The sequence below is a fragment of the Glycine max genome, chromosome 1, assembly GCF_000004515.6.
Source record: "Glycine max cultivar Williams 82 chromosome 1, Glycine_max_v4.0, whole genome shotgun sequence".
In the NCBI taxonomy this organism is placed as follows: Eukaryota; Viridiplantae; Streptophyta; class Magnoliopsida; order Fabales; family Fabaceae; genus Glycine; species Glycine max.
In genome coordinates, this window is record NC_016088.4 from 7,898,909 (window position 1) to 7,913,094 (window position 14,186).

Sequence of the window (14,186 nt, forward strand, 5' to 3'; positions counted from 1 at the left end):
CTGCACGTCCTCACCTTCAGAGGACTACACGTCCTCACCATCAGAGGGCTGCACGCCCTCACCTTTAGAGGACTACATGTCCTCGCCTTGAGAGGGCTACACGCCCTCGCCTAGGCTACTAGTACCCTCACCTTCAGAGGATTACACGCCCTTACCTTTAGAGGACTACATGTCCTCGCCTTCAGAGGACTACACGTCCTCGCCTTTAGAGGACTACACGTCCTCGCCATCAGAGGGCTGCACGCCCTCACCTCCAGAGGACTACACGTCCTCGCCTTGAGAGGGCTACACGCCCTCGCCTAGGGTACTAGTACCTTCACCTTCAGAGGGCTACACGCCCTCACCATTAGAGGACTACATGTCCTCGCCTTCAGAGGACTATACGTCCTCGCCTTCAGAGGACTACACGTCCTCGCCATCAGAGGGTTGCACGCCCTCACCTCCAAAGGACTACACGTCCTCGCTTTGAGAGGGTTACACGCCCTCACCTTCAGAGGACTACACGTCCTTGCCATCAGAGGGCTGCACGCCCTCACCTTCAGAGGGCTACACGCCCTCACCATCAGAGGACTATACGTCCTCACCATCAGAGGACTACACGTCCTCGCCTTTAGAGGACTACACGTCCTCGCCTTTAGAGGGCTATACGTCCTCACCTTCAGAGGACCACACGTCCTCACCTTCAGAGGGCTACAAGCCCTCGTCGGCACAGGACTATACGTCCTCACCTCCAAAGGACTACACGTCCTCGCCTTCAGAGGACTACACGTCCTCACCTTAAGAGGGTTTCACGCCCTCGCCTTCAGAGGACTATACGTCCACACCTTCAGAGGACTACACGTCCTCACCTTCAGAGGACTATATGTCCTCACCTTTAGAGGACTACACGTCCTCGCCATCATAGGGCTACACGCCCTTACCTTCAGAGGACTACACGTCCTCGCCTTAAGAGGGCTGCATGCCCTCGCCTTCAGAAGGCTACACGCCCTCGCCTGTAGAGGACTATACGTCCTCACCTCCAGAGGACTACACGTCCTCGTCTTCAGAGGACTACACGTCCTCACCTTCAGAGGGCTTCACGCCCTCGCCTTCAGAGAACTACACGTCCTCACCTTCAGAGGACTATACGTCCTCACTTTCGTAGGGCTACACGCCCTCACCTTTAGAGGACTACATGTCCTCGCCATCATAAGGCTACATGCCCTGACCTTCAGAGGACTACACGTCCTCGCCTTAAGAGGGTTGCACGCCCTCGCCTTCAGAGGGCTGAATGCCCTCGCCGTTAGAGGACTATACGTCCTCACCTCCAGAGGACTACACGTCCTCGCCTTGAGAGGGCTACACGCCCTCGCCTCAGGTACTAGTACCCTCACCTTCAGAGGGCTTCACGCCCTCGCCTTCAGAGGACTATATGTCTTCACCTTTAGAGGACTATACGTCTTCACCTTCAGAGGACTATACATGCTTGCCTATTCCCCATTTTTTTAATTCATGTTTTCTCTGGTGTTATTCATCATGACAGAAATATTTTATGTTTGATAGATACTATATATTGTTGTTCCTTTTTGGTGCTGCTGTTGGCTATCCAAAAAAACAGAATCAGGTTAGCTCAATTATGCTTTCAATCTTAGTCATCATATTTATGGTTTGACTTATCATTGTTTTTTTTTCAATAAATAACATTCTATTTGTTGTTGTTATCATGTTATGTGGTTGTTTTGTGGTTTCAATTTCTATGTATGTGTCTGACTTTTTGTTCAGACTAATGGCACATATTGTTGACAAGATAAAAACCATTGATGGATCTAAAGAAACTCTGAAACTTGCTATAAGGATAACTGAGCTCTGGTTTGTTGGGACGCCGGGCAGGTCTGAACAAGCTGAGATGGTCATTGTTGACTCTGACGTATGCTTTTAATTTGTGTTTTTTTTTCATGAATTGTCTCTATTTGTAGCCTTTAATTAGATATTTTTATTATTCATAGGGTAATCAGATCCATGTGGTCTGTAAGCAAGACCAGTTAAAGGCATGGAAAATGGATTTGAAGGTTGTACTTATGTGATGCACAATTTTAGAGTTAGTAAGAATGATGGACAATACAGAGTTTGTGATCATTCATATAAATTGACATTTATTGGAGTTACGGTTGTCAGACAATGTGAATTGGATGACCTTCTTTTAAAAAGTATAGATTTGTAGATTTTTCAGATGTCATTGCTGGCCAATTATAGTCTGACCTATTAATAGGTAAGCGCAACTAGATTTACATTTCTAATTTCATCACCAGTGTTTGTGGGTTTTGTTTTCCGTTACTGATTTTTACTTAATTTTTTAGACATCATTGGTGTCGTTGACGAGGTTATCTTTCGTCATATTTCACCCAGAAGTAAGAGAGTTGTTTTTAAGCTTATGAATTTGAGGTAAACATCTTATATGTTCTATGAGTTACTCATGGTTGTATGACTGTATGGTTGTATGTTGTTAATTGATTGTTTGTATAATGAATTGTTTTTTTTTTCAGTAACCAATTGTTGTCTTGCATTCTATGGGACGATTATTGTGTCTAATTTCTGGAATATTTGGATCACCATGAGAGTGAAGGGCCTATTATTGTGTTGTTGACCAATGCCAGAATTAAAGAGGGTCAGGGTATACTATGATATATAGTTAGTTGTTTTTCATCTTCATTGGATCCAACTTATGCTTTTATTTCTAAGTGGTGCAGGATCCTATCCATGCTCGGTTAGCAATTCTTTGAAGGCTTCTAAATTGACTATTAATGAGCCAGTGGCACCAATTGAAGAATTCAATCAAAAGTATTTGCCTCCTATTGTTATTAATATATGTTTGTTTTTTTCCTTCGGTCTGTTATTGATTTAGTATGTATAGGCTTTCAGAATTGGGCATTGAGATCCACTCAGTTTTGACACGTCGTTCCCAGTGGAGTTCACAACCTTCAGGTTCTGCTCAGTAATCATCAAGGCAGACATTCATTTCCAAGTCAGAGGCAAAGACCATTTCTGAGATAAACAACCTTTGTGAAGTAATTGTCTTATATATGTTTACCTGTTTATCGCTTCTTTGGCTGCCTCCTGCTGAATTTTATAGCTGTCATATTTATTGCAGGAGTTTGTTTGTATTACTGTTGGTATAATCACGAGAATTGTTATGGACAATCATTCATGGTGTTATGCATCTTGCATTCAGTGCCATAAGAAAACAGATGTCTATACAGAACCATTTGTGTGCCTATGTGGCAAACATAATGATCGAGCTGTGCTTAGGTCTTTGTTTTGCTTTTTAAATTTCTATGCCACTATATTTATGTTTGAATTTCTTTTTAGTATTTAACGCTATTATATATGTTTCCAGATATAAAGTTGAAGTGATGGTCAATTATAAAGATTAAAGCACAAAATTTCTCCTGTGGGATCGTGAATGCACTGAATTGATTGGACAGTCAGCTGATGAAGTCAATACTCTCAAAATAGAAGTAGGTGTTTATAATTTCAAAATAAAAAATTTAATCTTGGGATTATCTTTAATTTTATTTGTGTTTTTCCTGTTCAAGGATGGTGATCTGAATTTAAATGCCTCCCCAAAAGCACTTGATAAACTACTGAGTCATCTGCTCGCCTTCAAAGTCAAAATCCAGCCACAGTATAAAAATTTTGCTGTTTTGGAATGCTTCACTAACTTAACTTTAATTATTGATGTTTTGGACATGTTGCCTGATGCTGAGGTCCTGTTTTATGGAGTTGTTTTTCTTCATTATTGTTATATGTATATCTTATTTATATGCTAATTTATTTTTCATCGATTCTGCCGGTATCAATCAACATCTTATGCAGACATGTTCAAAGATTAAAGCTACAACAACGTTTGATTCCAATGATCCTGTCCACGATGAATCTGTAACTTTTAAGTTTTGGCATCTCTTTGCAATATAGTATTTGCATAGAGATATTTGGACCAGGATTCTAATCCACATGCATAAAGATTATGGAATGGGATCAAGAATCCCGACTGACATTTGCATAAAGTTTAGCTTTTGCATCAACTTATTGTTATTGTTTGTTTTATCCAGCAATCCATTTCTATAATAGCAGACCATGATCCACTTATTGGACTTCCCTTGACACCAACAAAATGATAGCCATTTAATGAATGTGATGATGAAGCAAGAAGCTCCCAGATTTCACCAGCTCAGCTATCGCCCAACAAATTATCAAAACATGAGAAGATTGAATAGATTTTGTTTGTTAGGAATAGCCAACATTGTTTCCTTTTTTGTTGGTTTTTTGGAAATTGTAATTGAACTATCTTTGTTTTATTTTGATGTGTAACCCTGTATGCCATGGGTTATTGCAGTCTAACATCCTGTTTATTTGGAAATTGTAATAGAACTCTTTTCTTTGTTTTATTTTCATCTATGATCCTGTCAAACATTACGCTTATACTAGCATGCGTTATTCCAGCCTGACATGCTATTTATATCTTTTGCACAATGTTGAGATGTGTTAATTTATTAACTGAGATTATGATTCATTATTTTTTAAATAACAGATTAAAAAACATTATTTATTCCATGGTAACTGAAGCATGCGTAGGTGATTTGTTGTTTATAATTGAGTAAATGTCTTGATTAACAAATTTGGTCAACGCCTGTGTAGAGCTTAATAGCCTGAGCTTAATTTAATTTAAGTCAATTTATGATATGTATCAAGCAAAATCTGGTATCCAGATCTGCATGTATACAGGAAAACAAAAATAGCTCTCATGTATTCATCATGTAATTTCCTACACTTTTATAAAATTACACAAGATATGACTTTAAAGAAGGGGAGTCTAAATGTTTTATCAATGAATGAATGCTACTTCTGTTCCTCACAACATACTTGATATCAAATTCCTTATCGGTCAACACCTGTGTCGAACTTAAATAGCCTGAGTTTAATTTAATTTAAGTCAATTTATAATATGCATCAAGCAAAATCTGGTATGCAGTTCTGCATGTATACAGGAAGAAACAAATATAGCTCTCATGTATTCATCATGTAATGTCGTTAACTTTTTAAATATTACACAAGATATGACTTTAAAGAAGCTGAGGCTAAATGTTTCATCAATTAATGAACGCTACTTCTGTTCGTCACAACATACTTGATATGAAGTTCCTTATCGATGTTACCAATCCATGTCTATAGGTACATATGTCATTACTATTTGAATTAAAAGTATCCAGATTTTGCCAGCTGTAAATTCCAAATTTGTTATTACACTCTTTTAGTTGCATTTCATTACTTACTGCTTAAGTTAATTATGACAGAGCTCATTTGAATAACCTTTAACCGAAAAAAGTTCAACTACAACGTGCTCAACAATCCTCGGTGTTTGTTTCTGTCTTTTAGCATTTGAGTTTGCAATATAATTGTTCCTTCCAACAATACTCCACTGTCCAAATATAAACTACAATATGATCAACTAAAGGCGACAGGAACATGGAAAACCATAGATTTATAAGCAAGTCTGATTCAGCAAAAGCCAGGAGCAACAGAAAGCATATTAGACAACAAAAGGTCCATCTTAATGTTCAGGATAGTGTCCATGCAAGTGTCAATCCAGTTTCATCCCATACTGAAGATGATTATAACCAACCAAAGACACCACCGCATAGTGTCCATGCAACTGTGAATCGGGCTTCACACGATGCTGAAGATCATTGTAAGCTATCAAAGATAGCATTTTTATATCTTTATATTCAGATCATATTAGTCAATTATGTTGATACAATATCCATATATAGTTTTTTGTGAAAAGGTAAGGAATTCGTAGGTTTGATGCAAGATTATAGCAATGCATGTCATTTCATCATTCCGTTTGAATCATTATCATTATTTGCTATTTCTATCATCCTTTTTCTATTTTGAAGTTAATATATGCGATTCATCTAAGAATGAGAGTTCTGGATCAACAGAAGGTAGGATTACAAATCTCCTCCATTGATTTATTAATTTCACTTCTAATCATAATACCTAACTATAATTTTCGTAGAATCTCAAACTATTTCTTCAGTTGGATATCCAAACTGTGAATCGTCGCATCATGATTCTTCAATGGACACAAGAGGTAAATGTCTTATAGAATTCTTTTTGTTTTTTAAATAACACAATAAAACGTATTTTAAAGTATTTTGATGTTCGCTACCAGTTAATGTTCTGATATCTATTTTAGCCATTCCTATAAAAATTAAATTTTCAATAGTTATGGTCTAATATGTAATGTTATTATTCCAGAATATTTTGATCTTGGTGACCAGCTCATGCAATGTAGACATTGTAATGCTAAAATGTGGTATAATGAAAACATATCAAAATGTTCAAATACCTCAAGCCCACGATTCAACTTATGTTGTGGAGATGGCAAGGTTGAACTTCCATTGTTACAAAATCCACCTAAATTTCTGCAGCAAGTTCTATTTGAGCAAAATACAACTCATGCAAAAAATTAGCAACAGAACATAAGAACTTATAACATGATGTTTGCATTTACTTCTGCTGGTATTAAATTTGACCAAACAATTTGTCATTCGAGAGGTCCTCCTACAATCAGAATTCAAGGTCAATCGTGTCACAGGATTGGAAGTCTATTACCAATGCCTAGAAAAGAACCTAAATTTGCACAATTGTATATCTATGAAACAGAAAATGAAGTTCAAAATAGAATTAACACCATGAGGTAGTTAACAACACAATGCCAATATAACATCTCTGATTTACATTGATGTCCATTGTTTATTTTACATTAACATCCTCTTAATTTTTTATATATTTGAATATCTGGTTTTTCACCCACTATAATGAAATTGAGGCATATATTGTCTCAAATTTGCAAAAAATGCTGGATGAAAACAATGCTCATGCAAAAAGTTTTAGGATGGCAAGGGATAGATTGATAGACACTGAAGTGCATAATGTCAGACTCAAATTGATTGCTGGTCGAGAAAAAGATGGTCGTACATATAATGTACCAAGTGTTCCAGAAGTTGCTGCACTCATTGCAGGTGATATTGATGCAAATTCAAACAAAGATATTATTGTTAAAACTCAAAATGGTCAATTACAAAGGATACATGAATTACATTGTAGTTATCTAGCTCTACAATATCCTCTATTGTTTCCTTATGGAGAAGATGGATATAGGTCTGACATTGTACATCGTGATACATTAAGTGGGAAAAAAAGAAAAAGAAATCGTCTTACAATGAGAGAGTGGTTTGCTTATAGACTGCAATGCAGACCCAATGAAGGTCAAACTCTGCTGCATTCTACAAAACTATTCCAACAATTTGTTGCTGAAGGATACACAATGATTGAATCCGAAAGACTTTCCTATGTTAGAAACAACCAAAAGAAACTTAGAGTTGACAAGTTCTATAGCTTGTAGCAGTCATCGGATGCTAGAAATATAGAAGGTTTAGGCCAAGGCAAGAGGATCATCTTACCTTCAACCTTTGTTGGCAGCCCACGTTACATGGATCAACTTTATTTTGATGGCATAGCTATATGCAGTCACGTAGGCTTCCCAAACATTTTTATTACTTTTACCTGCAATCCAAATTGGCCTGAAATTCTTAGGCTGCTGACACCTTTGAATTTGACAGCAATAGATAAGCCAGAAATAATCTCCCAAATTTTCAAGCTTAAATATGAGCAGATGTTATCAGACCTTACAAAGAATCACCTGCTAGGCAAAGTCATCGCATGTAAGTTGATGCTAATTCCTTTTTCTGCTACTAACAGATAAGCTACTTATTGTAAATTATGTTTTCTCTAATACCTTTCTATTAATGATATTTGGTTACAACTACAAACATGTACACAGTGGAATTCCAAAAATGAGGACTTCCTCATGTCCATTTATTGTTATTTTTACACGCCAGCAACAAATATCCATCTCCAAACGATATTAATCATATTATATCAGCAGAAATACCTTCATAGAAAGATGATCCAGAACTCTATAAATTAGTGCAAAATCACATGGTTCATGGTCCATGTGGAATTTTGAGGCTTGCATCTCCATGCATGAAGGAAGGCAAATGCAGTCGATTTTATCCAAAAAAGGTTTCAGGCCACAACTCTTATAGATGGAGATGGTTATCCTGTGTATCGTAGAAGAAACACTGGTCGGACAATAACCAAGAATGGTATTATAATTGATAATAGATGGATTGTACCCTACAATCCAAAATTGCTGAAAAAATACCAAGCACATATAAATATTGAATGGTGTAACCAAAGCACTTCTATCAAATATTTATTCAAGTACATCAATAAAGGATACGATAGAGTTACGACTGTCATGGTACATGATGACAATGGAACAGTTCCCCATGCAAACACTCCGAATGATGAAATCAAGTTATGAGCCAAGTTTAATATGTAAATCATCTTATGATTGTAATTAAAATATGTTTTTATTATAGATACATTTCTCCATGTGAATCTACTTGGAGGATCTTTGGTTTTCCAATACATGGTAGAAAACCTTCTGTAGAGAGGCTACAGTTCCATCTTCCAGGCCAACATAGCGTTCTCTACCAAGACCATGATGATATTAATGATCTCCTCTCTAACCCAGGCATTTCTGAATCAAAATTTATAGCTTGGATGAATACAAACCAGGTTTTTGTTGAAGGTCAAAGCCTGACTTATTCTGAATTTGTAACTAAGTTCGTGTATAACCAGAAACAGAGATGTTGGCAACTTAGGAAAAAGGGTTATACTACTGGCAGACTTCAATGGGTTCCTCCAACTACAGGGGAATTATTTTATTTGAGGATGATGCTGACTGTCTGTAGAGGACCAATCTCATTTGAAAATATCAGAACAGTTGATGGTGTTGAATATTCTACATATAGAGAAGCATGTTTTGCTATGGGTTTTTCACAGGATGATAGAGAATTCATTGTTGCAATCCAGGAAGCAAAAGACTGGGGCTCAGCACCTTATCTAAGGAATCTTTTTGTATTATTACTTTTGACAGGTACCATGAACAAACCTGAACAAGTGTGGGAAAAAACTTGACATTGGTTAAGTGATGATATTGTATATAGTCATCGCAGATCATCAAACACTCCAGGTTGGCTTACATATAGCTTGACAGAGAAAAGTTTTATCATAAACATTATCTAACTTCCTTTCCAAATGTCTTAGGATTACATATTGATGACTCCAATATGATGAATCTGGTATTGCTTGAAGTTGAATAGCTGTTACAAGCCAATCAAAGATCACTTAAAGACTATCCTTCCATGCCATATCCTGAGAACGGAAATTTACTAACACATGCAGACAATGACCTCATTTTTTCTAAGCTGAATTTCAACAATGAAGAACTTAGATCAAAATTCCTTAACTTTTTTTTTCTCAAATGACAGGTTTATTTATTGTACTAACTTGCCTTGCTTTTTTTCCTCCCTTGTGTTTCGCTCTGGAATTTCAAGCTGTTATTAAAACCAGAACAATCTTTATGCCTACAGACCAACAAGCAAAAATTTATAACCAAATTATTCAGGCTGTCAATAAAAATGAAGGTGGAATGTTTTTCTTATATGGATATGAAGGAACAGGAAAAACATTTATTTGGAAGACACTTGCAGCCTCATTGAGAGCTGACAATAAAATAGTTATTATGACTGCTTCTAGCAGCATAGCTTCTTTGTTATTGCCTAGAGGAAAAATAGCACATTCAAAATTAAAAATTCCTGTTCCGATATTTGAAGACTCGACATGCAATATTCATCAAGGATCACAATTGGCTGAATTATTGAATGAAGCAAGTCTTATCAGCTGGGATGAAGCCCCCATGGCTCACAAATTCTGTTTTGAAGCACTTGATCGAAGTCTAAGAGATGTTATTAAGGCGAAATCAAGTTCTGATAAAATCTTTGGTGGTAAAGTTATGGTATTTGGTGGAGATTTCTGGCAGATTCTGCCAGTCATTCCTAGGCGTAGCCGCTCTGATATTGTTAATGCAACTATTAATTCATCTTACCTATGGAATCATTTCCATGTTTTGACACTGTCAAAAAACATGCGTTTAGAAGCCAATACAGATGCAACAGACAGAGAAGAAACTGCAGCTTTTGCAGAGTGGATCCTTAATATTGGTGATGGAATTGCTGGCTAGCAAAATGATGGTTATGGTTCAATTGAAATTCCAAAAGATCTGTTAATCACAAAATATGATGACTCACTCTATGCAATAGTTAATTATACATTTCCAAATTTATGTCATCATCATACCAATCCTGAATACTTTCAAACCAGAGCCATATTAGCTTCCACAAATGAAACCGTTCAGCAAGTTAATGATTATATACTATCATTGATACCAGGTGATTATAACATACTTAATCCAATTCTTATTATATATAAATTTGGACTGTATGTCATTCTTATGAAACATTCTGCAGGATTAGTAATCAAATCTATTCAATATTTTATCTCCATACTGATCTTCTAATTTTTTACTCTTTTTATTCTTTATCTGATATGATAACCAGATAAAAAATCACAGGTGACCAAATGGAATAACTAAGTGTTGATTATGTGGACAAATAAGAAACACTAGAGAGTTCTCATTTCCGATCACTAACAACAGAATTTCTTAATTCATTAACAACATCTGGTCTACTGAATCATAACATCAAAATCAAAATTGGATCACCTATCATGTTGTTAAGAAACTTAGACCAAACTCAAGGACTGTGTAATGGCACTAGATTAATTGTTACAAAGTTAGCTAAACATGTGATTGCAGCTGATATAATTTCTGCCAAAAATATTGGTCAGAATGTTTATATTCCAAGAATGTCTATGTCTCCTTTACAATCACCATGACCTTTTAAGCTTTTGAGAAGACAGTTCCCAATAATGCTTTCTTATGTAATGACAATTAACAAGTCCCAAGGTCAATCACTATCCTTAGTGGGCCTTTATTTACCTAAACCTGTCTTCTCACGTGGACAATTATATGTGACATTGTCAAGGGTAAAATAAAAAAAAAGGCCTTAAAGTTTTAATACATGACAAAGACAAAAAAAATTCAAATTCTACAACCAATGTTGTCTTCAAAGAGGTCTTTTCAAATCTTAAAAGGTTAATCCATTTCATATACATTCTCAATTATTAGTTTGTATGCTATGACATTCTCAATCATTAGAACTTCACTCTTCTCATTTGTCACCAAGCATTCTGACTTTGTGAAGTTTACATTGAATCCTTCATCACACAGCTGACTGATGCTGATCAAGTTTGCAGTCAGTCCCTTCACCAGCAGTACTCTGTCCAGACTAGGAAGTCCATCATGGACTAGCTTTCCCATTCCAGTGATCTTTCCTTTAGAGCCATCTCCAAATGTCACATAGCTAGTGGAGCAAGGTTCAATGTTCACCAGGAATTCTTTGACTCCTGTCATGTGTCTGGAACAGCCGCTATCTAGGTACCAATCTTCCTTAGCTGATGCTCTAAGTGAAGTATGAACAACAAGACTAACAGTCTTGTGTTTTGGAACCCACATCATCTTTCTTCTGCTGCTGCTACCTTGAGTTCCATGATGTGGATGGCCATGTAAATGATAGCAAAAGGGCTTTATGTGACCATACTTGCCACAGTAGTGACACCTCCACTTCTTTCTTTTGCTCCTTTTCTGCTGCGTTCCATGATGTCGAGACCGATGTTGTGACATCGTGGCTCCAGTGCTGTTTTTGGCAGGAACAAATTATGTCATGGTTGTTCTGCCAGCAGACTTAGGATTAAACCCAAGTCCTCTCTGGTTTCCAACATTCTTCCCAAGCTGTAGCACCTCATCAAGCACATCTGAGCCTTTATTCAGCATCTTTATTGACTTTGTCATATTTTCCAGTTTAGAATTTAGAAGGCCAACTTCTCCTTTAAGCTCAGAGATCTCCTCTTCATGTGCCTCCTTTTCAGCCTCCAGATTTGCAATGACCTTCTTTAGTTGTGCTTCCTGCTGAAGAATCTTCTCACTTTTGATGCATAGTTTTCTATAGGATATAGCAAGCTCATCAAAAGTGATTTCACTATCTGTATCACTTGAATCTTCAGCAGATTCAAATCTCCCAGTGAGTGCATTCACATCTCTGTCAGAATCACTTTCTTGTTCACTCTCTGTATCATCAGATCGACATACAGAAAGTCCTTTCCTCTGCTTCTTGAGATGAGTGGGACATTCAGCTATGATGTGTCCATAGCCTTCACACCCATGGCATTGAATTCCTTTGCTGTGACTGGGCTTTTCATCTGACCTTTTCTGGTATTTACTACCTTTCCTGATGTCGAAAGGGATGTTCTGGACATGTGGTTTCTGCCTCCTGTCCATTCTGTTCAGCACTTTGTTGAACTGCTTTCCAAGGAGCACAACTGCCTTAGTCAGACCTTCATCAGTATCCAGGTCATACTCATCTTCTTCTCCTACATCATTGGACACGAACGCCAGATTCTTGCTCTTCTTTTCAGCCCTATCCGAGAGTCCTAGCTCAAAGGTTTGAAGGGAACCAATGAGTTCTTCTACTCTCATGTTGCAAATGTCTTGGACCTCCTCTATTGCAGTGACTTTCATGTCAAATCTCTTAGGCAAGGATCTGAGGATCTTTCTCACCAGCTTTTCATCTGTCATCCTCTCTCCCAAGGCAGTGCAAGCATTGGCAATTTCAAGAATGTTCATGTGGAAGTCATGAATACATTCTTCCTCCTTCATCTTCAGATTTTCGAATTTTGTGGCCAATAGTTGCAACCTGGACATCTTCACTTTGGAGGTTCCTTCATGAGTGGTTTTCAGGATCTCCCATGCATCCTTGGCCACTGTGCAAGTGTTGATCAGTCTGAAGATATTCTTGTCAACTCCATTGAATAGAGCATTCAAAGCTTTGGAGTTTCCAAGTGCCAATTCGTCTTCTTCTTTAGTCCAGTCTTCTTCTGGCTTCAATTCATCAGTGGGCTTTCCTTCTGTGTCCAGCATCTTGGGATGTTCCCAGCCTTTGATGACAGCTTTCCAGGTTCTGCTATCCAGTGATTTGAGGAAGGCCACCATTCTTGCTTTCCAGTATTCATAGTTGGTTCCATCAAGAATTGGTGGTCTGTTCACTGGTCCTCCTTCTTTCTCCATGTTCATCAGAATTTATCTCCCTAGATCTCACTCAGTGATTTCGAGTGCCTGCTCTGATACCAATTGAAATTCTGATACTGGGGACAGATGTCGTACAGGATGTCACGACATCACGCTTCAGAACATGCAGATTGTATGTGTCCGTATGAACAGATTAAACAAGTAAATAACACAAGAGAATTGTTAACCCAGTTCGGTGCAACCTCACCTACATCTGGGGGCTACCAAGCCAGGGAGGAAATCCACTAAAATAGTGTTAGTTCAAGGTCTAACAGCCCCTGTTTACAACCTTCTCACCTAACCACTACCCGTGCGATCTCTACCTAAGAGCCACTCTTAGATATGAGAAACCCCGCTCACTCCCTCTCAAACACTCTCCCGTGTTTACAGATAAATCAAAGACACACCAGAGATCAACTCTGAACAAAAGGGATCAACCCTACACACTAGAGATCAACTCTACACACAAGAGATCAACTCTACACACTCAGGTCCAACACTTGATGTTAGGGTACCATCAAGGTGGCTCACAAAAGACTCAAGTCCCAAAACTCACAAAATAACTCTTCAATCCCGGACTTGGTACTCAAACCCGTGCAGCCTTCATGTTTAAATAGCAGTGTGCGTTTCTGGGCTGCAACTACTTGTGCTGGATGAGATCTATCTTCTTCCTGAAAATCTGCACTTAAAGATCTAAAAGATAACGTTTGATCTTTTAGTTTGAATCTTTAATCTTTAATCTTTAATCCCTGAACGAACTCTTCTAGTTTGTAATTCGAACTTTAATGATCTTTTAATTCGTTCCTAAAGATAGATCATCTAATCTTTTGCTAACTGCACAATAATCTGTTAAAGATATAACAGATTTATGTGTCCAGTATTTTCGGGCAAGATGTCAGGACATCGTATCCGACATCGTGGATCCTGCAGCTTCAATGCTTCATTTGACATTTTATCTTGACTTATGCATTGTGCAGCAACTCCAGTATTT

General features: G+C 37.6%; 2 pseudogenes; both read left to right on the top strand.

Annotated features, from left to right (window-relative positions):
* Nucleotides 1–5,502: 5,502 nt before the first annotated feature.
* LOC100818322 (uncharacterized) lies at nt 5,503–8,431 on the top strand (annotated as a pseudogene).
* A 242-nt stretch (nt 8,432–8,673) lies between these two features.
* On the top strand, nt 8,674–11,200 carry LOC112997669 (ATP-dependent DNA helicase PIF1-like; annotated as a pseudogene).
* Nucleotides 11,201–14,186: the final 2,986 nt, after the last annotated feature.